The sequence below is a fragment of the Macaca mulatta genome, chromosome 12, assembly GCF_049350105.2.
Source record: "Macaca mulatta isolate MMU2019108-1 chromosome 12, T2T-MMU8v2.0, whole genome shotgun sequence".
NCBI classification, from domain to species: domain Eukaryota; kingdom Metazoa; phylum Chordata; class Mammalia; order Primates; family Cercopithecidae; genus Macaca; species Macaca mulatta.
In genome coordinates, this window is record NC_133417.1 from 25,172,166 (window position 1) to 25,196,742 (window position 24,577).

The following is a 24,577-nucleotide window of genomic DNA, read 5'->3' on the forward strand; positions in this document are numbered from 1 at the left end:
AAATAAGCCTTATTCCTGTAGTTAGTGGCATCATTCTTCCTGATAAGCTCAATAGAAGGTAAAATAAATGAGCAATAGAATACAAACCACACAACTAGCAATGGAGAGAATTCTAGGTTCTAAATAATGAAATGAAAATAATATTTTTGGTGTTGATAAGGCTCCTGGCTGATAGCTTGTCTTTCCAAAACAAATATTGTCAGAGAAATCTACAGACATTCACATCAAGAATGTGGTTTTTCTCTCTGCACACACACTCATTTGCACGCTTGGCACCTGGAGTGCTTGGTTGGTGCCCAGTTTGCTGAAATTTCCTTTCCCATTTGGCACAACTTTTCCTAGAGAACATTCATGAGCATCAGTCACCTCCACAAATAGCAAAGAGAGAGGCCAGCCTCTTGGCCACATTCATATTCCTGCCACCGGGACACCTTTATAACCATACTTCAGTCTACACAAGCACAGCCCTCCCCTGCCCAGGTTTTCTATGTAGAAAAAGACATATGAACAAAAGAGAGAGAGAGAAATTATGAGTCTGCAGATTCTTACCAAGCCTGTTGAGGAACTAGCTCTACAAAATTGAAGACACGTGTCAGTTCCTTATAAGATCATACAAAACATAGAAGGAAAATCTAAGAAAGCCGCTCATGCAGAAAGTATTTAATCAAAGGGGAAAGACAATTATAACATCTGTTAATCTTCTGTAGACGTTATAATTAGATGCTTTGGAGAAACACCCTTTCAAGGGTGATCCTTTAACATCTGTTGTGAGGACACACAGCATTGTGCAGTGACGAATCACCTCAGCACTTTGGGAAAACAGGGGACTTCTGGGATCACAGACACTGCCAGGGTCCCCAGGCTGCCCTCGCATGCAGCCCAGCCCTGAGCCCACTGCCCTGCGGGAGGGGCTTTCCTCTTTGGTGCTTTGACAATTGCCTGTGTTGTGAATCAGGCAATTGTGTGACTACGAATAACAGGATCACAGCACCAGAAAAGGCCGTGGGATCATCTCATCTTCTCCCCCTTCACTTTGCAGATGGGAACACTTGATCCCATATCCCTTAGCTGGCTTGTGGCAGGATTTTACAAGTAGAGTTGTTCAATTTCTCTGCTCAGATTACTCTCCACTCTACCATGCTACTTGCTCCTTTTGGTCTCCCTTACGTTTGATCTGTAATGTGGATGTGTTCTTTGTTTAATGAGATGAGTATGATAATAAGGTCCTAGGGCATTTGAAGATTATGGAGAGGTGGAAAACATTAAAATGGTTTCCTTTTTCTCTGGTCTGTGGTTCACCGAGAAACACTGACCATGTTCCCTTCTTTGCTCTGGAGAGAAGGAGAAGGAGCAGCAGAGATAAATGAAGATGAGGAGGGAGAATAAGAGCAAAAGGGAGGAGAAAATAGGAGAGGTGAGATGCAAGTGGTGTAGAGGGAAGAATGAAGAAAGAAGATTGAGAAATAAGGTGGAATAGAGAGAGAGGTATGGAAGAGGAAGGCGGCAGCCAGGGAAGATGGTCCAGGACTGCAGAAAAAGGGTATTGAATAAAGACCCTATAGAAGGAGCCAGACCCTCCCTACACCCTTTTGACTCCACTACCTGCTTCTACTCTACTTAAAATTAGCAGTTCTACACACACAGAAGACCACAGAATTTGGCAATTTCGCCAAACGAAATGCAGAGATGATAAAGCCAGGGGCATCACATAAACAGATGCAATGTGTTGAGCAAAAAAAAAAAAAGCCCATATGGTGGGAACATAATAAAAGCACTCATGACCCAGAAGGGGGTTGGGGGTGGACATTTTTCTCTGTAGTTGTTTTGGAGTGGCAAATACTCATTTGTGCCAAAACACTGAGTAAAGGGAACTCTTGACATTTGACATTAGGATTAAACAACTTCCTAAACCTGGGACACACAGTGCTGTCCTCACCTCTCTCATTGCCCTAAGACAGTCACTGACGTACAAGGGCCTACATCGTCCTCAATGATAAGAGCCAAGAATCAGAATAGTATTATTAATATGTATTATTAATAGTATCATTAATAATGTATTAATACTACTCACATGTATTGTGAGTCTATTTTGGTACAGGCACTTGAGGTAGCTTATCTCATTTATTCTTTACAGTGACTCCCTAAGAAGGTAATATAATCTAAATATGTGGCTCAAATAATTACTGTGTAATCTGGAGCGGATTAACCCCTCGGTACCTTGGTTTTTGCATCTAAAAAATGGGATTACTAATAATGTCTATCTCAGTGGTCTGTTGTAAGAATTATATGAGATAATATGAATAGAAAGTACAATGGGGTCAGACACATCATACACATTTAATAAATATTGGGTTAAATCACTGTTGATTTTTTAAGAATCGCACAGCCTGGAGTGCAGTGGTGCAATCAGGGCTTAGTGCAACCTGGAACTCTTGGGTTCAAGTTCTCCTCCAGTCTCAGCCTCCTGAGTAGTTGAGACTACAGGTGCACATCACCATGCCCAACTAAGTTTTTAAAATTGTTTTTTTTAGAGATGGAGTCTTGTTATGTTGGCCAGGCTGGTCTTGAACTCCTGGCCTCAAGTGATCCTCCCACAACAGCCTAAGACACTGAGATTATAAGCGTGAGCCTCTCACCCAGCTACTGCTGAAATTACTACATTTTATAGATGGGGAAATCATGCCTGACAAGGTTAAGTAACTTTCCCAAAGTCAGTAGAATCAGAACAGAGATCAGAACCCAGGGGTATCCAAGGATAAATGCCACATGGGTAAGAGCTGTAGTTATATGCCTTCCATTATACTGTCTGCATTAATGACTCCAAAGATCCAATCCTGGTCTAATATACCATGATGTCTCAGGAAAAGAATGTTTCACAGCATACAGGGCTCTAGAAAATCTCCAGCCCAACGTAGGAAACAAAAAGGCACATTACTAAGCTCAGGACATCTATCTGTTCCCACTCCTCTTGTCTTCATCAATGAGAGAATAAAATAAATTCTTGCCCATTTTCTTATTCATTTGCTCTCATACCTAGAGAGCCCCCTTGGACAAATGCCATGAATACTGATTCTTGTACTATGGGGAATAAAGAGGTACTCACTTATTGAAAGTTAGGTATAAAACCCAATGCCATGCCTTTGTGCCCTGAGTCCACAGGCATTTTGACTGTCATGAGATTTGAATGTCATCAGATGAGGTATAAACATGAATGTTCTCATAAGTATAAAAATGGAGAAGAGAAAGTACTAATTTAAAAATCCAAAAACTTGTGTATATTCATCTATTCACCAAATATTTGATGGACGACTACTGTGGGCCAGCCACTGTTCCAGGTCCTAAGGTTACAATATCAAACAAAACAGACACAGGCTCTGCCTTTGTGGAACTTAAAAGCCTGTATGGGGAGATGTTCTTATCAAATAGTTGATGATATATTTAATTATATTGGTGATAAGTGCTATGAAAAACAGAGAGATGGAGCTACCAGAGTGTATCACAAGAAAGCATTCCCCAGCAAGTGCTGTTTAGGCTGAGAAGAAGTTGTACCCAGGGAGATTGAGTGGGAAAAAGAGAACCTTCCCCAGAAGGAGAGATGGGTAAGAGGAGCTAGAAACAAGCCACCAGGTAGGAAGAGAACGGCTCTGCACTACCCCGCTCTTCCCCACCACTGTTTCCTTGACTAGAAAGTGGGTGTGATGGAGAACATGACATACTCTCAGCTCTCAGGGTCTAGCTTCTCTTTGCTGTGTCCAAAGCGAGGTCTTACCGTAGAGTGAGAAGATTCTTCTCCGGCTGCATAGAATAGAAAACCCACTTTTGTTGAGAGTAAGGCTCACCGAAACGCAGGCAGCAAGTATAAATTGTGCCTAGGTCAGGAGAGCCATCATCTCTCTCCGCCATGTTCAACAGTCAATACTGGGGTTCCCCAAAGGCTCAGAGCCCAGGGTCCCAACTCCAAAATAAATGTCCTAGAAAGATTTTATGACTAGGCTTCCACAGCCCTGGTTTGGTTGATGGTTTATTAATGATCTATTCAAATTCTCCAATTTCTTCTTCAGAAAACAATGGAAATGAAAAGTTAAGATATCGAATTTTTCCTTATAGAAAGAAATATGATGCACTTTAAAACAATCATTTTCACAGTTTTACTGCTATCAATCAGGAATCCTAGAAACAAGAGCTTCTTTAACAGGGTGGCTGTAACTGTTGGCAATTGGCTTATATGTGAAATTTTACTTAGTTTAACAAGGCCCTCTACTGGCAGTCTCCATGAACACCATCTCTAAAGGCAAAGTTTCACATTATTTTAAGTAAACTATTTTAACTGCTCTCAATAACAAAGTATCTCACATTCCTGATTCTATAATTCTGGGCTGAAAGAATAAGTGGCGAGAAAATCAGGAAGGAAAGAAATAAATGTCATTTTGAGCATTCATTTAGTGATTCATAAAATAACATTACATGACATATCATTTGCTTTCCTCTGATGAAGCTACACTAGATGTCAAAGGTACTCAGAAAGGAAGGATACTTTTTACACTGAAATGTATTGAGTATTCCTGAGACTATAAAACCAAATCATGATTGCTATTTACCAACTACAATAAACCAGATCGTTTCTATTTACCCAAATATGAGTAATTGGCTATAATAAGAATAAAAGAAACATTGGAGGCAGGCATTTTAAATTGTTTCTGATATGGCACTACTAATAATTAACTTATTCTCCTTGGCAACTGACAAAAAAAGAACATGGTGACTTGAGAATATAACTATTCACAGAAGATGAATGTTTTAAAAGGAGATTATATTTGACACATTTGTCAAAGGGCTGTTGGAGCAACTGGAAACTTCAGCCATAGGGTCTTAGAAAACTAAGTAAATTTTAAAAATGAGGAAATAACTTTGGGAAAAAATGTTAACATAAAGATGTGATCATAATGATATGACTCAACGTAAACAACATTTGTAATCAAGACAAAAATAAGCACTATACATTTAATTAAAACTGCGATATAATTATATTGAAGAATAGGGATGTTCCGGGAGGTACAAAAAGATACATTATAATCTACCATAATAATAAAGAAGTAGTACTTTGACATACATACCGAAACATATGATTTAGAAATATTACATAAAAACAGCTAAAAGAAAAGGGTTGCCTCGGAAGAAAAAAACCTCAGAAATGGGGTAGAGAGGGTGGCCCAAGAGATTGTAAGATTATATACATATATACATACACATATATATACACATATACAGAGAGACATATACTCAATGTATGTATATATATGAGCATGTTAGAGCTATTGTTTAGTACTAATATTCACATATATACACACACAGAAATATAAACATTTTACTATTGTTTGATTTTCTAATTTATGAGCATGTATTACTTTGACTTTTCAAGTTGCTACAAAACCAGTTAGCAATGACAATGGAAACCATTTGAGAAACGCCTTTTGGGCTGGCCTGGATCAGTTCTATGTTTCCAGATTCGATTTGCCAAATGAAGCAAGTCGCCTTTATGGAGCGGTTTGTCAGACACGCATCTCGACAGTAACACTTGTTCCCGCATTTCAGAACTAACAGCTCTTCTTTCAACACTGTAATATGTATCTGCCATGTTATTATTCCCAGCTTATGCTCCAAAATGGGCTTTGGGACTTTCCTCTTTCCTCTTGAACTCAGCCCATTGGGCTTCTACAATGCATCCAAATTCTCCTCAAAGGAGTCACTAATCCAGTAAAGTTGATTTCTAAAAGGAGAGATCTGGTTTCTTGCCCTGAAAATACCGAGATTAATTTATGTAACTATGGGGAAGTACCTTGTGTAATTGAGGCTTCCAAACTGACACGATACACTTCATTAGACAAGTATGTATTGGGGCATTGTAAACGTGTGGGTAATGTTCTATGTTTCTGAGAGATTTATTATTTCATCTATAAAGGAAGGACAATTGGGAATCCAAAATTCTAAAGGCATTAAACCTTATAGAGTTAGAGAACTGGAGAAAAATAAGGCTATAAGGTACTTTGTGTTTAACTGGGTCCATGACTTGCCAGAGTGTTCAGACTAAACCCTTCTGGCTATTTAAATCCACTTTCACAAAATACTACTATTTCCTTAGGTAACCATTTTTAGGGTTCAACCAAATGGCCAACCATTATTTCCAATTTTTTCTTTGTATCTAATCCCTGGATTACACTCTTGACCAAACTTTACTAGGCCTACCAAGACCCAAACCAAGAATGTAAATAATCTTGATGTTTAACCGTAAACTTGGGCTACTCCACAAAAAGATTCAGGTCTAGCCAGGCGTGGGGGCTCATGCCTGTAATCCCAGCAGTTTGGGTGGTCAAGGCGGCAGATCACGAGGTCAGGATACTGACACCATCCTGGCCAACATGGTGAAACCCTGTCTCTACTAAACATACAAAAATTAGCTGGGCATGGTGGCATGTGCCTGTAATCCCAGCTACTCGGGAGGCTGAGGCAGGAGGAGAGCTTGAACCAGGGAGTCAGAGGTTGAAGTGAGCTAAGATAATGCCACTGCACTCCAGCCTGGCAACAGAGTGAGACTCCATCTCAAAAAAAAAAAAAAAAAAAAAAAAAAAAATTCAGATCTGAAATTAAAAGAAAAACAAAAATATCAAAGGACTGGACATAGGCATTAGACACTTCAGAAAGACTAGAAAACATGAATCACCAGTTTGACTGGCTGGCACTTAGAAGTATTAATCTGCTATTCTACTCTGCCAGTGCAGTCAGTCAGGGCCAGATGTGAATGACCAAAACGTCATTGTAGGTGAATGTGAGGCTCACGAGGCCTCCATATCCAGAGAGCAGTAAAATGAAAGGTTAAGAGTATGCTCTGTGGGGTTGGGTACGGTGGCTCACACCTGTAATCCCAGTAGTTTGGGAGGCCGAGGCGGGTGGATCATTTGCGATCAGGAGTTTGAGACCAGCCTGGCCAACATGGTGAAACCCCATCTCTACTAAAAATACAAAAATTAGTTGGGTGTGGTGGCGTGTGCCTCTAATCACAGCTACTCAGGAGGCTGAGGCAGGAGAATCACTTGAACCTGAGAGGCGGAGGTTGCAGTGAGTGCAGATCATGCCATTGCACTCCAGCCTGGGCAACAAGAGTGAAACTCCACCTCAAAAAAAAAAAAAGAGTATGTGCTGTGGGTTCAAACCCTGCCTCCACCTCTTACTCACCCATGTGACTTGTGCACATTACTTAACCTTTCTGAGCATCAGTGTTTTTGCTTGGACAATGAATACAACGATCATAATAAGATAGCATGAGCACAGAGTTTGGAAGTGTGCCTGGTATACAGTAACCACTCAATAGTGATTGCTGTTGGAAGAAAACATTTTAAATCTGTTTTTATTGTGCCCATCAACCATGCATCCATACATTTTTTTTTTATTTATTGAGAACTCATTGTGTGGCAGGTGCTGAGATTACAAATTATACTTAAGATTACAAATATGGCAACTCAAATTTGGCAGCAGCCCTATCTCAAATTCACTAGAATCTAGTGGCAGCAGCAGAAGGTAAAGAAATGCTTTTAAAATAGAGCTATGAAGCATAAGCATCCCCACAGAGTTTACATAGAATACCACGGGGGTGTGACCGTTTCTTCATCTGAGAGAAGTAAAGGGGAGACAGAGCAGGGGACAACGTCAGATAAAACCAAGGAATGTGGAAGGACTTCAGAATGCGGGACCGCAATCTTCCCTCTTAAGTGGGGAGGGAGACACCCGCTGAGGGAGGAGCACAGGCAAAGTTGGGACTCCAGAGTGAAGCAAGGCTCACAGATGCCACCGTGGGAAAGGGGTAGGCACAGGGCAGGAGTCAAGTGGAAATGAAGGCATTCAGTGAGCAGTATTCATCCGTCTCCTCAACAAGTCATTCCCTAAGGTCAGTGTCATGCACGGTGTTAAGTCTGGGGAGTCAGCTGGCAGGTCTGCCCTCGCGAGACACGGAGGCTGAAGAGGGGAACAGACGCACAGTGAAGCAAAGCGGATGGAGTTCCATGGTGCACAGGGACACCTACCTGTGGCGACTGGGATGTGAAAAGCTGCTCACAGGACAGGAGGTGCGCGCAAGGTCTGGAGGATAACATGAGTGTGTGGAGAGGTGCCGCAGGAGTACAAAGGTGTAGATGTGCTGAAGAACATACAAGCCCCAGCATATTTCAGTAACAGAGAGCAGCCCTTGGTAGCTAGGCCAGTAATTCCCATGGAAATCATCTGAGGAACTTTTTAACCACCGCTGGATCTGAATCTCACCTTAGAGGTCATGATTCAGTCAGTCTGGGGTGGGACATGGCCATCTGCAATGTAAATAATAACAGTAGCTAATACTCATTAGCACTTAATGTATGCCCAGCATTGTGCCTATTGTTTTAGCTACATTAAGATATCCAATGCTTCTCCAGCTTCCCATAAAGCAGGCACTCTCGTTATCCACATTTTAAAGAGGAGACATTGAAATAGAAAAGTTAAGCGAATTAACCAGGATCAAAAAGCCAGCAAGTGGCAGAAGCAGGACTTGAGCCTGGGCAGCCCAGTTCCAGATCCAGGTCTTCAGTCACTAAGCTGTGCTGCATAGTGAAGACCATGACGAGCCACAAGGCCCAGAATCCCCAAAACAGCTCTAAGTCCACACTGTGGAGTGGAGAGAAACGAGCCAGGGAAGACAGCCAGGCCTCACATCAAGAATATCCCTGTCTTCATGCTCAGAAGTCTGGCATCAAGGGCCTTCAACCACAGTGAAGAAGAACTTAAAGCCACTCAGCACAGTAATGTGATAATTTTGCCAACCAAGCGCTGAGGCTTGGGTGTTTGAGGCAGGAAAATGGATATTTAATTCATTCATTTATTTAGCACAATACATTGAATAACTACTCTGTGCTAAGTGCTGTAGCTATAAGAAGTATTATATAGCAAGTAGCCCTTGCTTTCGATGGAAAGAGGTATTTAACAATATGGCAAAGAGCTCCAGATCCCAGGGCCAAAAATGGCACAAGATACCATGACGGTCCAAACAAATGAATCACCACTTGGACCTGGAGAGTCCAGGAAGGCCCCACCCCACCCTAGGTAGGAATGTCAGGGGCAAGGAAGGCTCCAGAGAGAAGGGTAATGGACGGGTGTATGGTATCTAGCTGAATACTGGAAACTGAGGTCCAGGCTGCAGCGAGAGAATGAAGTGGGAAGGAGGAATCAATGAAAAGGTGAAGAGAAGGTTCCACTGGAAAGAGGGGCCCTAAAGAGGAAAAGCAAAGCAAGCTATGGCCCATAAGAAGAAGTCTGAGACTTGGAAGTAAAGCAGAAACACTGAGTATCAGAGTTGGGAATCACCTCAGGTATCCCAACCCGTACCCAGTGCAGAATGCCTTCTGAACTACTTCAGCTGCCGAGACTGCCCCATTTGCCTTCAGGCCATTCACTGTAAAATAATCACAGAGTTCTCTTTGGTTTGCTAGTGAAAACAATGAGGAACAGACACATTAAGAAATGTAATGAGAGCCAAAGACAAAATGAGAATGTTCTCTCTTTGCCAGACCACCTTCATCTGCACACCTGCACATAGCCCTGTTCCTACAAGAAGGCACAGGAACCACGTGTGGGCCCCATGTCTTTTTCAATCTTTAAGAACTTGAGAAGTGGGACACGTGCTGGAATGAACACGGGAGGCTCAATTTCTAGTTGTAGCTTTACCACCGTCTTACTGGGTGCTCTTGGACAAATCACTTCTCTTCCTTGTGCCTCAATTTTTCTTCTGTAAAAGGATAAACTTCCATGAATAATTTGAAATCTGTTTTAGCAGCAAATCTCTTAAAGCAAAGAATTGCAAAGAGTACTGAGCTCTAATATACAAAACGTATCTAAGCCTAATGTGCTCTGATGGAAAAAGTGGAGCTGACAAAGAGGCAGGATGTTACCCACCTTAGGACTCCATGGAAAACAGTCAAATATTTTGAGGCCTTTTGACACTGGCTTCTCACAATTCTGAGACTAGAGACAAGGAAAAGGCAGTGAAGGCTGTCACCGTGTTTCTGGGCTGGTGACAGAGCAGCTGAATTCAGGAGCAAGCCAGGCTCCTGAGTGAGTCATGGGGTTCACGTGCGGAGCTAACAGGCTAACAGCCACTTCTTGCCAATCCGTGCAGCGGGCTGTCAGGTCTAGAGAGCAGGAATCAGCTGGGATTTGCTACTGGTTGCAAGAGGCTGAACTGCAGGCACTGAGGAGCATAGCTGGTAGCTTGAAGGACAGAAAGACAATTTTTCACAGGGCTCTTAAGCAGAACTCCCAGGTGGCAACAGAGAATCTCCCACGGGCCAGCCGGTGCAGGTGGGATAAGAGCTTCCTGTCCAGGTTGGCGGCACACGTGAAGCTCACTCTTCCTATTTAAATCCCAGAGAGTATCTGGAGAGTTTTAAAGAGCCCTGAGGCAGGCAAAAGAGACCACGTGGATTTTGTATACCAAACTAGCTGAGTGTCAAAGTTTGCCTTTTTCCGTAGTACATTAACTTGGGTTCCAACTCAGAAGACAAGTCAGAACACTGAACATTTCTCCAGATACTCAATGCGAAAAGAATCCAAATAGAAGCAGTTTCAATTTCAAAATATTTTTTGATACATGCACATTCCTGAGGATGAATGAGCCTCTGTGTGTGTGTGTGTGTGTGTGTGTGTGTGTGTTTGGGGAGAGGGTATAGGTAGGAGGGGATGAGAGACCATAAACATTAACATGCACATACTAGAAACCTATAAACCACAGAAAGAATCAGAGACAAAAAGTGGCGTTCTCCCTGCAGCATACCAGCTCATGAAAAAACAGCCTTCACAGTTGTCTGCTAAACTTTCTAGATCAACCTAATAGTTTTTTGGTGGGTTGGTATTTCTTCAAAAAACAAAAACAAAACAAATGAAAAACCAAACCGGACCTCCCTACAGAGGCAAATGAGGATTAGCCATTCAGTATCTCCTTATCATCTGCATCCTGGTGTTTGTTCTCAGAGACAAGGGGTCCTCTACCCCTCATTCCAGTCTGCTTTAGGGCCCTATAGTTACTTAGAACAAACGCATACTTGCTGTGACAGCCGAAAGAGCCTGAAGAAATATGTAAACATCATCATCTCACTTTAGAAGGAAAACAAGCTGTATAAATAAGAAAAACTGTTACAAGAGTTTGAAAAAAAAAAAAAAACAATCCCAACAGTCTTACTTTTAGTTAGCTCTTCAGTCAACACATATCACAGTCCTGGAGACAGACACAGGAACTGCAACAACTCTCTCCAGCTAAAAAGTTCCTCCCGCGGTTGGTTATCCTCTGTTTATTTCTGAAGCATTCAAAGGCCACGCTAAGAGAAGGGACTCGGTTTTCCTGAACATCCGCAGCGGCTGGGAAGTCCTGCCGTGAGTACGGTGCAAGTTTGCGGAGACTTGCTCCCTGCGCTGCGGCTCCGTCGCTGCTCCGAGCTTGTAAATACAAGCTCCGTGGACAAAGTCCCAAATGACATCACTGGCAGCTGCTTATTGTTGAGTCTTTATTAACTGACTGTCAAAAAGAAAGGAGGGGGTGGGGAGCAAGAGTATCTCTTCTGCAGCGAAATCGGCATCTTGGAGTGGATTCCAGTTATACGTGCGTAAATAATCCCATTGATTCACATTTTTGAGAGCTTGGCCTCTTTCAGGTCCGAAAAAGACAGAGAATCGCCTCCATCTGGATATTTCCACTGGAATAGCCGGAGACCTGGAGGAAAAGTTTGAAGTGCCAGCACAGTCCTACCAAATTGCTTACCCACCTGTTTCGAGTCAGCTTCAGAGCTTGATGATTCATGAATATATGAATACTGGTTGTATCTTACATTGCTTAATTACTTTTACTGTGATATATACACCTGGCTGACATTTTTCCTAGATAGATAGTCTTGGGTGCAACTCCTTTTAGATATATACTAGTTTCTCAGCTTGGAGTAGGAGGGAAGGGATCCTTGAAATCACAGCAACATTTTGTGTGCATTTGCAAATATGCAAATTTTCTTTCCTGAGAAGAGTGCTGGAGGCTTTCTTTTGATTCTCAAAATTTTAACCACCCACCTGCACCACCCCCAACACTCCAAAAAACAAACAAATAAGAATCTGTGCCAAGTCTGTCTAATAATCCCACAGAACACTGTAAACCCCACTCACTTGCAACTATCAGAATAAAAGTGGGCCCTTTCTCCCCTATTTTCCACTCTCTCCTGGAATCTCTTTTCTGTCTGTTGGTTCTTACAGTTTTTACAGTTATCTCCCCTCCCACCCCTAACCCCCACCTAGAGAAATTCCACAGATCCAACACCGAGTCTCTGCCACGAAGCCCGAACACTCCAGCCCACTGTTTTCCTTCCTTCCTCCGCACTGCTATAACGATGCTTACTATTTATATTTATTTGCTGCTTTTTATATACTGACTAGTATTTTTAGTTTGTTTTTTAGCCATCTGTGTTCTGTCTCCCCAACTCAGTTTGAAAGGTCTTTGAGGGCTGCCTTGTAAGTGTTATTTGATTATACCTAAATCACTTGCCATAGTGAATCCTAAACAGAAATGTGGGAGGTGGAGGGTGAGCATTAAGGGCGGAGGCAGGAACAAAGTTAGCTGATTCTGTGGCATGAAGTGTATGTTTAGATTAAGCTCTCTCCCTGGCCTTGGAAAACAATGACCTCACATCTCACCACCCCCAGCAGATGCTCACTGCATGTCTGAAAATGATTTCCTCAAAGAGCAGCAATTAGTTATTGATTTGGTTGGGTCCCAAGACCCCAATATATGCTACTTTCATGTGGGAAATAGTTAAAGACAACACAAATTTTGTATGTCATTGTTGGGTCTTCAATGAGCACCCTGTTAAGGGAAAGTAAATTAGAAGTACCTAAAGATTTTACAAGTACAAACCCTTAGACCCAGCAATTCCACTTTTCCATAGTGATCCCACAAATACACTCCCAAAAGAGCACAAAGATATAAGCACAAGAATGTTCTTTGCAGCATTATTTGTAAGCCAATAAAAGGGAGACTAATATTCATCAATATGAGAAAACAAAAATGGAGGTAACTGAGTATACTGACGTGGACAGAAGTAGGTGCTCGCTTACTGAGTGGATAAAGCAAGGTGCAGTATAGAATGTGGCATACTAAACAGGAAAAATAACTTTGCATATGATGAGAGGAATTATGTAAATGATTAACAGTGGTCACCTTCGGGAAAAAAGGTGGAAGGAACTTTCAGGTTTATATACTTTGTTTGTGGTTTGACTTTTTTTTTCAATGATCATGTTTCATTTTTGTTATTAGAAATAATAATAAAAATACTTGATGGTGTAATTTTCAAAAGAAACCTCAAAAAGAAACCTTGCTATTTCTTCACTAAATGTCTGACCTATAGTAGCTGCTCATGAAAGAGGTATTGATTGAATGAATGTTGATGGAGTTTCTCCCAGGATGCAATGGTATGTGGGAGTGGAATAGGGTTGAGAAGAGGGAGACACAGGCACTAGTTTTCATTTCTGATCCAAGGACCCACCCCTTTCCCCTTACATTTGAGCACTGATTTAAAGACCTCTTAGACTCTGTCCACCTTCAGAAATGATTCAAGTTAAGTGCTCAGAACATAAAGTGCTGACCTTTTCCTTGTGCAATCCCTGTTTGACAAATGAAGTTTTAAGGCAAGACAAGTGTGAGCTGCTTTGGTTCAGTTTCCTGGGTGCTAGCAAGCACTGGAGCGACAAGTCAGAAAGCTGGTAGGGGCACAGGTGTGACCAGCTCCTTGTCATGGCTAGTCTAACATTAAGGAAATCTCCAGGCGGAGTTTAGAAAGTGCTAACCCACAGTGGGTCTGCGGAGCCTTATTAAGAAGGGACTTTGCCTTTCTTCAGTGGCTGGGAGTGATGGTGTAAAACCCAGCCCTGTGTACGTGCTATACTACCTACCAGGCCTTTATATTGGAAACTCGCAGGCATACGCCATACATTAGAGCCTATGTTTTTCTTTGGGGGAAAAAAAAGTCCAAGAAAAAGAATGACTGAAAATTTCCACCAAGGTGGGATAGATTTTTCAAAGCACTATTTCCATTCCTCTAGAGAAAGCATACCCAATTCTTGTCTTACTTCATAGTGGGAAGATATCTTATGTCCATAATAGTTTCAAGAAAAGGAAAGCACAGCCCATGTTTCCTGCACATTTTTATTTTTTTTATGGCCCACATATTATAGGAACCTGAGGCCAGATTCTGTTTAATGCACTTTTGGAGCCCCTTGGGTGTGATCCAGGTCATACCTTCCCAAGTGAGAGTTAAATACAAGTATTTAGCTAGACTTACAACTTAGTATAAAAAACAAAAGAGGGGAAACGTGGGGGTAGGTGAGGGAAAGGCCATCCTCACCGCTTCTACCTACTAGGTGATTGTGAATGCTGCAGCCAAAACTCCCCCCACCTGCTGAGCGGTGCCTGCCCGCCTGCTGCACACCTGCTAGTCCTGCGCTCAGGTAATGTCCTCTCTCCCTGAGGCCTGGGAGAAGGACGGCTGGGCGGCATTATAACAGGCACATATATGGCTATTTACCTGATCATTTTCTTAAATGTCTTACGCTGGTTATTTTTATTATGTGAATAAGTGTTTTCTGTCTTAAACTGGAAAATTCCTGAAGTCAGAGATGACAATCAGATCGGCATAGATTAAAAAACAGCCAAAAGGTCTCTTAAAACTGCTTAGTGGTGATGTCTTGTATTACAAGGGACCTACAAGGACCATGATCCCAGGCACAGTTTCTAGCTCCAGCGTCTGAGTCTGCCACTCCCCCGTCCTCATACACAACTGCCCCTTCTTCAGCATTTCCATGTGCCATTGGCTTTCAGTGCATCATCTAATTTACCCTTAAAATAACCCAGTGAGGAGGCGGAGGTTGCCGTGAGCCAAGATGGCACCACTGCACACCAGCCTGGGCAACAAGAGTGAAACTCCATTGCAAAAAACAACAACAACAACAACAAACAAACAAACAAACCGGTGAGTGACACACTATTATCTTCGCTCACCTTTCACAACCAAGAAAACTGAGGCCCAGGAAGATACGTTCCTGAACTAATTTGAATGTGATCACACAAATAGTCAGTGGTAGATCCGGAATTTCAACTCAGGTCCGTCCGACCCTCCAGTGTCCTAAGGAGCCCTGGAGTCCTCTGAGGATGATAAATATTGAACAAGAAGTTAGTAAACTAATATGAATAGTGGTAGCTTGGAATAAGAAGCATGTGGCCACCATTAAAACACCTGGGTCTGATTGCTATATGCAGATACATGCCAGTGGGCATTCAACAGAGCTTCAGATGTCAACCCCAAACCCATGTGTCTTCTGCTCCTTTATGTAACCCAGCCCCTCTGCTTGGCTCTTCCAAGAAAAGATAAGTCATAGGTCTGAAAGACAAGTGCAAAGAACATGGGAACCGGACTCACAGGCTTAGTCCTAGGGCATTACTGTGGAGTAAATTCTCCATACCCTTGGAGATGGGCAAGATCCAACTGCAGGATGGCGAAAATATTGGCAGTGAGGGGAATTCAGTATGTTTGTTGCCTGCTGCCCTTTACACTGAGCCTTCAGTAATGAGTATTTTCTGCTGCAGTACCTGTGTCTTCTCCTGGAGCTCATCATTCTACCAGGGCTTAAGAAACAGCAGGCCATCCAATCTGCACTGTAAGAGTTAATATGGTCAGGAATAGGAAGCACAGGAAATTTTACAAAGAATAGCACAGAATACCTCAGCTTTCATCAAACAAACTGGCATGGTGTTGAGAGTGTGAGTCTCAAGGTCTTGAGAACCCTCGTGTTTAGAATGTGGCCCATGTCATTCTCACACATATGGTCCTCAGACCATATTTCAAGAGGCACTGGTTTAAACAAGAGAAGCAAATAGATGACCCTCTTGTCTACCATCATACATTGATAAAGATCATGTAGTTTTGTCCAGGTTCTTTAGGAAGGAGCCCTGTGACCAATTAGAAAATTCTTGGTAACCACAACTTACAATATATCATATTTGACACAAAGTTGGTATACAAAGTAAAACTTAGAAAAGACAAAACAGGTGTCACATTGAGGGCCCCAAACACATAGTGGAATAAAGACATTTATAGGCTTTAATCACTGCAGATGTTATGGTAGCCCTCTTACATAAATCGAACAAAAACAAGACAAAACCATAAAGTGAGCGTAAGGAATTCCAACAAAGTTCAGATTACTCCCATAATCACTGCTTTGATGCATTTCATGATATATCAAATTTCAAACTTACAAATGCTATTTTTCTTCATGAGAGGAGTGAGGGCTGCCTCCTGGTGCCCTCAACACAGGTGTATTCTGTCTATTTGGTTGTTGACACTATTGCAATACCAAGGACCTTTGGCGAGGGGGCTGATATACCCTACATTTGCTAGAAGAGGAGGTGAGGGGAGAGATGTAAAGTTTCACATACTTAGAGAATCTACCTGGAACCTGCCATGTAATGAGGTGTTAGCCCACCGTCCCTTTGCTTTTTCACCAGTGTAGGCTCTAGGCCCAGCCCAAGGAGGCACAGTGAGGGTTAATGTGCAAAGGCACTGGAAGGCTCTTCATAAAAGACCCTATATAAGTAAAAAGTATCACCGTGAAGTTGGAGGATTTTATTTCAGCCTCCTCATTGTGTTGTTGACAGTACATACTGTGAGATTGACATTTTTAACTTCTTTGCTTGCCCTAAATAAAAAGTGCTGAGAAAGAGGAGGTGGGAAAAGGGAACAAGTGTGGGGAGCCTTCTCCTGACTTTGATTTTACACAAATCCAATGCACAAAATTAAAGTCCAGTTTGCAAGCTGGGGTCCAGCAATATTACTTTAAGGATTTATGTAAATTCATTAAACTACAACATGCAAGTTGCATTCCTTTTAACCTGCAAACAGAGTCTGCCTGGAACCAGAGCCTGGGGGAGGCAGGGGATGTGACTGTGTGGAAACTGAGAGTGCAATGAATTTTGTGGCCCGTGATTGTCTAAATAAATAGACTCTGAGTCCAATTTTCACCAGATTCTGGGAGGCCATTAAAATCAGTTGATAACACTAAGAAATTGAAGAGGATAAGAAAAGGAAGAGGATGGGGACAGCCACTGACTTTCCCCTGTGTGAAACCTGGCTTATTGTAATTAGTGCCTGCCATAACGCCAGCCCTGAATGGTGTTGACAGTGGGTTCCCTGTAGTCCCTAAAACACACTGAGGCTTGATGCATAATAGCCCCTGACCCCACCAGATCATAATAGTCCCTGGCAACCACCCTAGGATGGGATGAGAAGCTCCAGCAGATAACATGCAAAGATGCCCCAGGGAGGAGGCAGGGATACTCTGCTTTTCCTTGGCATCCCCAGGGAACAGACTTCAGGCTGTGGTGGCCCTGCCTGCATTTGCCCAGATGGCCAGCAGAGCCCTGGGCTGATTACTCAGCCAGCTCCTCAGTTCCTCCTTTCATATTGGGAAAGCTTTTTAGTTAAAAAGACAAAAGTGGGAATAGTGGCAAGGAAAGTGGCTCAGGGGTCTGCTGGAGTGGGCTGGAGGTGCCTTTTCTTCTCTCCTTTTTTTTTTTTTTTTTTTTTTGGAAGCACACACAAAAGCACATGTGGACACACATAATATAAATTCTTTGCTCTGATCACCTGATATTTTAAGCTCCAGAAACAACTTATTTTTGTGGCAAATATGCTTCAAGGGCCCTTTAGAAAAGGCATCCATACAGATCAGAGGAAGAGTGAGTCAGCCCTAACCCAACAGTCTGTCCCTAACCCAACAGCCCTGGAAAGTCAACAGAAATGGCAGAAATGGGGTAGGGGCAGCCAGAGGAAAGTTGCCAGCTCAGGTGCAAAGAACACCTGTCCAGGCACAGCGTCAGGGCTCTAGGGGTGAGCAAGGCTGAGCTGCAGCTGTAGGCTTTTCCATGTCCAGGGTGGGGACTGCTCCCTTGCCTGGGCCTGACAAAGAGAGAAAATGGTCATCAACTAGGCAGCCACAGTTCATGTTTACTCTTTCTCCCAGGAAAAGAAATGCCTGTGCTTTCTCCAAATTCTCAGGCAAAGCCTACTGTGGTTTGGAGAAATGGTCGTTTGTCCAAGAAACCACAGTACTAGAATTCTCTGTACTTTCCCTGAGACGTCAGGAAAGTCTAAGGGACCCAACTCTGGTCTATCAGGTAGGAGCTTCTTGGCTCTGCTGTCACTACTGGCTTAAACTTTATACCTTAAATAAATCCAGGGCTATTGATCTGAAACACATCGAACCTTTTCCAGGTACAATAACCATTGTTCAACCTACAAATCTACTGGATTTGGGAGATTATTTTAAATGACAGCCTTCTATTAACAAAGGAGACTAACCATTCAATTTATCAGTTGCCACTTATTATTTTGACTGATTATAAGAACATGAGTTCTATTGGTTAGGGTTATGAGAAGTTATTGTTAGCTTCCACAATTTCAAGCATTCCATATTTTGAAATTGCTTTCTGAATAAATATAAAAATGATACATTTCTTATTTTATAAGAAAAGTGCAGACAGTATAGTAAGGAGGCTTTTGAGTGTTACAATAGCAATAGAATACATTTGAAATGAAGTCTTAGGTTCCATTTGGTTCCATAAACAGCCCAGACGGTGATGTCCCTGGGTGATGTCCTACAGCATATCCTACCAGCCCTCTCCTACTGCTGCTGGCCAAATCGGCAGTGAAATTGCAGACAGGGCTGGATGAACTGAATTAAAGTACATTCTTCTTTCCCTGTCCAGCTCATCCCTTATTGACTCCTGAGCTCTTCTGACCTATAGTAACCATCTGATCTCTTAACGATACACATGCACTTATGTGTTCACATTTGCTTTTAGTAGGCCACTCTCACGCCAAGATAGACTGTGGCCACCTTGATGCAGAGACCCTCTTCTACGCCTCCATAGTTCCCTCCATGCTGGTGTGGTGCTAGGTATGTATAGCTGTGTAGTTAAACAGGTTTATTCCAACTAGAAAAGGAGATGTAAAGTCATAGTAGACCTAAAAGGTAAGGCAAAATAGGTAGATTTGACGCAACATGGGCTTCCAGCTACAGACTTGAATGGGGGATGAGGAAGTGGGAAGGCAAGGCTCCAGGGCCTAAAGTCCAGAAACTTGGCTGCCTCTCTTTTCTTTGTTCTTCCCATTCTTTTTATCTTCAGCTACTCCTCTTCCAAGTCACTTGTTTAATAAAAATTGCCATATCTGCCTGCTCTCCTAGAGGCAATCAGCATCACTTAATAGTGGTGAAAAATACATGGGGTGTCCCAGAAAATAATATATTACTGTGTAACGAATGGCAGGTAAGCTTGAAGCCTACGTGAGTCCACTAATCTTTGAAATCATTAATTTCTAACTTATGATTGAATGTGCTCATTCATTCACTGAGTCATTCAGCAAACATTATATGGAACAGTGTACAATTTATACCACAAATCCTCAGTGCAAACATACAGTGCTTCAGACTCTATGTATATTTTGCAATCTGAATGCCTATAGAACATTCTGTGAGTGTCTACTGATTGGGAGACACAATTGAAAAATACATTGAAATATTTCCACCTGTTTTCTGATAAAAAAATAAAGTCAAAGCGTAGGCACTGTTTGTCTGAATGATAGGGGATAACTAAGATTGTACAGAACTGGAAAAGTTAGGACAATCTGAAAATAAAGTGCAGCTAATTGAATATGATACACTAATCTCTTGGATACAGAGAATTCAGTTATTAGTGGAAACCCAGTTCATCAATGGAAATGTAATTGTTGACAGAGCATGAACTATGATTGATATGAGGTCAGAAAGTCCAAAGGTCACAGGCTTAGTGACTCATATCAGTTTGTCAGAGCCTTTCCTGTAATACACTCCACACTAGGAAACCAGAGTGATTGGAACATGCTCTCCTTTCATCTTAGAGATGAGACCAGTTTCCACCTAAGCCTCTGGTATTTGGACTTGGGCCGGTAAGGCAACTCATAGAAATGCATTCCCAGAAGCAGGGAACCTCCCCACCCCCAACATCAAACTTCCATACCAACACCAAATTATGTCCAGTCCCCAGGAGAGACTCATCTCACCCTAGGAGGGGGCAGTGGGTAATATGCCCAGGGCTTCCTGCTAACTTTGGCCCCCGGGACTGCTGAAGCATGCACCACCCCTGTGGTGAGAGAGAAGGAAGAAAAGGAGGAAAGGACATTCTAGAATTGATGTGGTGAGGGTGTGGGTAGAATGAAGTTGCCCAGGGTTGTGTTGTAATATACATGAGGATAAAAGCACCCGGTCTGGCCTTGGAGGCAGGGACTCCAGGAAGACCCCTATAGCATTGTAATGTTTGGGTGCATTTTCACATTTAGCTCGTTTGCTCCCTAGATGTATTCCCTATTTTACCATTATTTCCCTGTTCTCAGCAGTTTGTTCCAAATAATTTTCTCTTTTAATTCATTGCCCTCATGTTCAATTTCCTTTTGATCTGTAGGTATCAGCGGCCAAGTATATGTGAAGTACTGCAGGAACCATCCATAATGTCTCTGTTCCCTGTCACTCTTAACTAGATGGAAAAACAACTGCTCAAGGTTTCCAAACCCTCTCCCCATTCATTTATTCCATGGCTTCAGTTGTAACCCTTTGAGGTGGCTTGGAAAAGGCTTCATAGTAAACCACCTAAGAAGACCCAGCTCCAGCACTGAAAGTCAAGTGTCCTTTCCTTCCGGGCAAAGCAAAATGGTTGGTCACCCTAAGCCTACTACAATTTCTATTAGCAACTTCTCAAAATCTCAAAAATAAGAAAAAGAAAATCTAATGGAAACAGTGTGCTCCTATACTAGTTGCCTAAAACCATCTAATTGCCTCTAATAGCCCCTCACATGTAAAGATTCTGTGTGGCTTCCTCTATATCTTGCTGACCACAGTTCCTATGGTAACATAAACCTCTGCTGCATTCACTTCCATTTACCTCGCCACCCTCCCTTTCTTCAGCATCATCCGTTACCCTTGCGGCAACCCCATCTATCACCCCATCGATCCCTGAAAAAGAGATTTGGTCAAATTGCACAGTCTTTACAAAGTGATGCTGTGTTGAGCCTTCCTGGGTAAGTGCAACCTTTCAGCCTGGAACTAACCCTGGGGAAGATGCAGACATGCACTTCACAGGTCCCTTAACAGGGAGCAGGGAGCCTCCAGCTGCCAGCTCCCTCAGGCTTTGCCTCACCCAAGGACCCTTCTTCGCCAAGTGGCCCACAACCAGTTACTGATCCATGTAGGAGCATAAAGGCCAAGAAATTCCAGACTGATCCCAGTCACTCCAAGGGGCCATACTCACTCCACAGCATCCTGCAGGGTTGGCTGTGGCTCTGTTGCGCCTGACCCCAATGCACATCTTCTATGTTCAGTCCTGAATTATTCCCCTCCCTCCCATGGATGTTTCTTCTTAAACAATATACAGCAATGTCCTTATTCAATCAATACACAGACTCATTTCAGTGTCTGCTTCTAGAGAACCCAGTCTGCATCATGACCTCAAGAACTTTAAGTACAAAAAGGAGAAGTTTGGTTTCTCCAGAGCCCACAGTAAAATCTGTTTGTTTTTAGATAACTGGAACACTGAATCATGGTAAGAAATTAAAATTAGGAGAGCCACACGATGAGCTCTGGTAACCCAACAGATAATCTGTTCTTAAGAAACACACACTTGGCTGGGCGCGGTGGCTCAAGCCTGTAATCCCAGCACTTTGGGAGGCCAAGACGGGCGGATCATGAGGTCAGGAGATCAAGACCATCCTGGCTAACCCGGTGAAACCCCGTCTCTACTAAAAAATACAAAAAACTAGCCAGGAGAGGTGGCGGGTGCCTGTAGTCCCAGCTACTCGGGAGGCTGAGGCAGGAGAATGGCGTGAACCTGGGAGGCAGAGCTTGCAGTGAGCTGAGATCCGACCACTGCACTCCAGCCTGGGCGACAGAGCCAGACTCCGTCTCAAAAAAAAAAAAAAAAAAAAAAAAAAAAAAGAAAAGAAACACACACTTAAAGCAGGGCAGAGTAGCATCTTAGAAAATTAAATAACATATATAAGGCCAGGTAATAATAACAGGAACCATAATGATCATAAACATTTGGATAGCACTTAGGATGTGCCAAACACCTTTCATAGCCCTTTAAATATCTTAACTCATTTAATCTTCACCATGATCATATGAGTCAGGTCCTTTCATTATCCTGTTTTACAAGAGGAAACTGAGGCACATACAGGTTGAGTAATTTGCCCAAAATTGCACAGCTAGTGAATGGGCAGAGCTAGGGTTTCAAACTCTAGCAACTGGCTCTAAAGTCTCCACCAAACTGTAACTGTATGCTAATGTAGGGTATGTACCCTGACTACAGACATATAATGAAACTAAAGAACGAAGTTGGACAGTAAGTGAGAAATCAAGCAATCAAGAATCTGGAGACGTAGAACTCAAAGAGTCAGGTCAAAATGGGACATGAGAAGAGTGAATCACAGCAGAGACCTTGATTCTCTGGCTGGATTCTGGCCCAGACTCCACCTTTCCTCTGCAGGGCAGGAGGCCAGTTGAGGGTTGGCCAGCATAGGTCTGCATGTGAGGGCAGATAAGTAGGTGTCCCTGGATAGAATAAAGGATTTAGATGCAGGAATGCAGACAGGTTTTGACAGAGATAGGAAATAAAACTGACTCAGTGGAAGGGAAACAAGCAATAAGATTCATATCCTCATCCAACCCATGGCAATAAACACTGCCCTCCATCTTCAACAGGTTGTATCAATATTTCGATGACATTCCTTTTTCCTTAAATAAGGAAATCCTCTGTGTTAAACTGAGGTATACTCAGGCCCAATTTCAACCCCCCATGTTAATGTCCCTGTGGGTATCACATATGTACCTTTCTCTCCCCATTATAGTTCTACCCTGCAAACATAATTCCTTAAATTCCCAACAAATAGGATTCATAAATACATAAATATTTTTGGCTTTCATACATGTCTACACAAAACATAGAGATGATTGTGTTCTTTTCCTTTTATTCAACAGTGGTGCTGCAGAGAAGCTAGACAAACCAGTGGCCCATCACTAGCACATCAACCCAAAGGTACAGGGTAAGCCACGGATTGTTCCCTGGTACTCAGGAGGCCACTGTCTCCCAGCTTCCTTTCAGGAATTGTTTACTCATCCATGAAGTTACTGCTAAGTTGGGATAACCCAGGTCACTACTGCTTCTTAGAGATTAATTTTTAAACCCCATTCTACCTCCTGACTCTCTGCAGGAGAAAATAGAAAAAAAGATAGAGATAAATAAAATTTTTAAAAATCCTATGTTGCAAATTATTTATACTTCAAGTCTTTGGTGAAGCAGGATCTAAATCCCTGTACCTCTGGTTTCTCGAGCTCTGTATATTATTCAGATGGCTGTGGAAATTGAACCCCAGGCTAAAGGCATAGAAGGGAAAATAGCTATTTTCTCTTTTACCATGGAAACCCTCTGCACCATGGGGTGCTAAGAAGAAATGAACAGCTTTAATAACTTGGGGGATGTCTGCCTCTACCTTAGCCAACATAATGGAGTTATGGTGTAGTATAAATCATGGGTGTCTAATTCAGGCTGCCTCTCAAGGGCTCAGGGAAGCCTCGTACTCACTTAGAACAAATCGGCATGGTTTATTCCCTAGACAAATTAAGCATTTCCCCCACAAGCTTTAATCACCTCTGAGTACCCTAGAAGAGGCAGTGCACAGGTCCTCAGAGAGAACATTTGTGGATGGACTTTGGTTTTGCATGTGACGCTTCCATCCCAAATACAAAAAGATGTTCATTATTTTGTAAGATTATGTCTTACGAATGTGTATTCGGTATAAAGTTTCTCTCTCTCGCTCTCTTTGGAAGAGAGTTTTGGAAACAAATAGCTGCAAACTCAATAGCTACTTGCAATCAGTTCTGGAAACTTTAACTGATAGCCTGTTTCTTCCCTTTTCTTCCAACCTTCTTCCTCTTTCCCTCCCTCTTGCTGATCTTTTTAATATGACTTAAGTAAGGAAGAACTTAACAATATCTACCTTAGTCCCTAACACTTTTTTCAGAACTCTGTTTCTGAAAGAATGATCTCATCACAAATTAATCCTCCATTGCTCCTAAAATAAATCTGTATAGAATGACGACATTTGTTTCCAACTCTACAATACGAGTTTTAAAAAAATCTTAAAGTAAACTTGGGAAGGAAATGTCTTAGGTTCATTTGAGTTCCTGGTGAACAGCATCAAAGGGCTTTATGCTGGTAAGACAGGGCCAGAGATGGTTATCTCATTGGACTCTTGCGCCTCATGCCCATCTACTTCCTGTTGTAAGGGATTCTTCCTATGGAGAGTGAAGAATATGCTGGCTAATTTAGGCCCCACTGTTCTTCTTGGTGGAATCTCAATGGCTGTCCTGAGCTCCAGGTGTCAGTCTG

The 24,577-nt window shown here is 42.4% G+C and overlaps 1 protein-coding gene across 2 annotated transcripts in view; it reads right to left on the minus strand.

The window, feature by feature from the left end:
* Positions 1-24,577, minus strand: part of NCKAP5 (NCK associated protein 5) — a 983,044-nt gene that overhangs the window by 873,917 nt on the left and 84,550 nt on the right. Inside the window, exon 1 of one of the 2 annotated variants that reach the window (XM_028830652.2) lies at positions 11,255-11,824. The exons of the other annotated variant lie outside the window; for it this stretch is intronic. The gene's annotated coding sequence lies outside the window, so the exon portion shown is untranslated. Of the gene's footprint in view, positions 1-11,254; positions 11,825-24,577 lie in introns of those variants that run through there. 2 annotated transcript variants of the gene reach the window in all.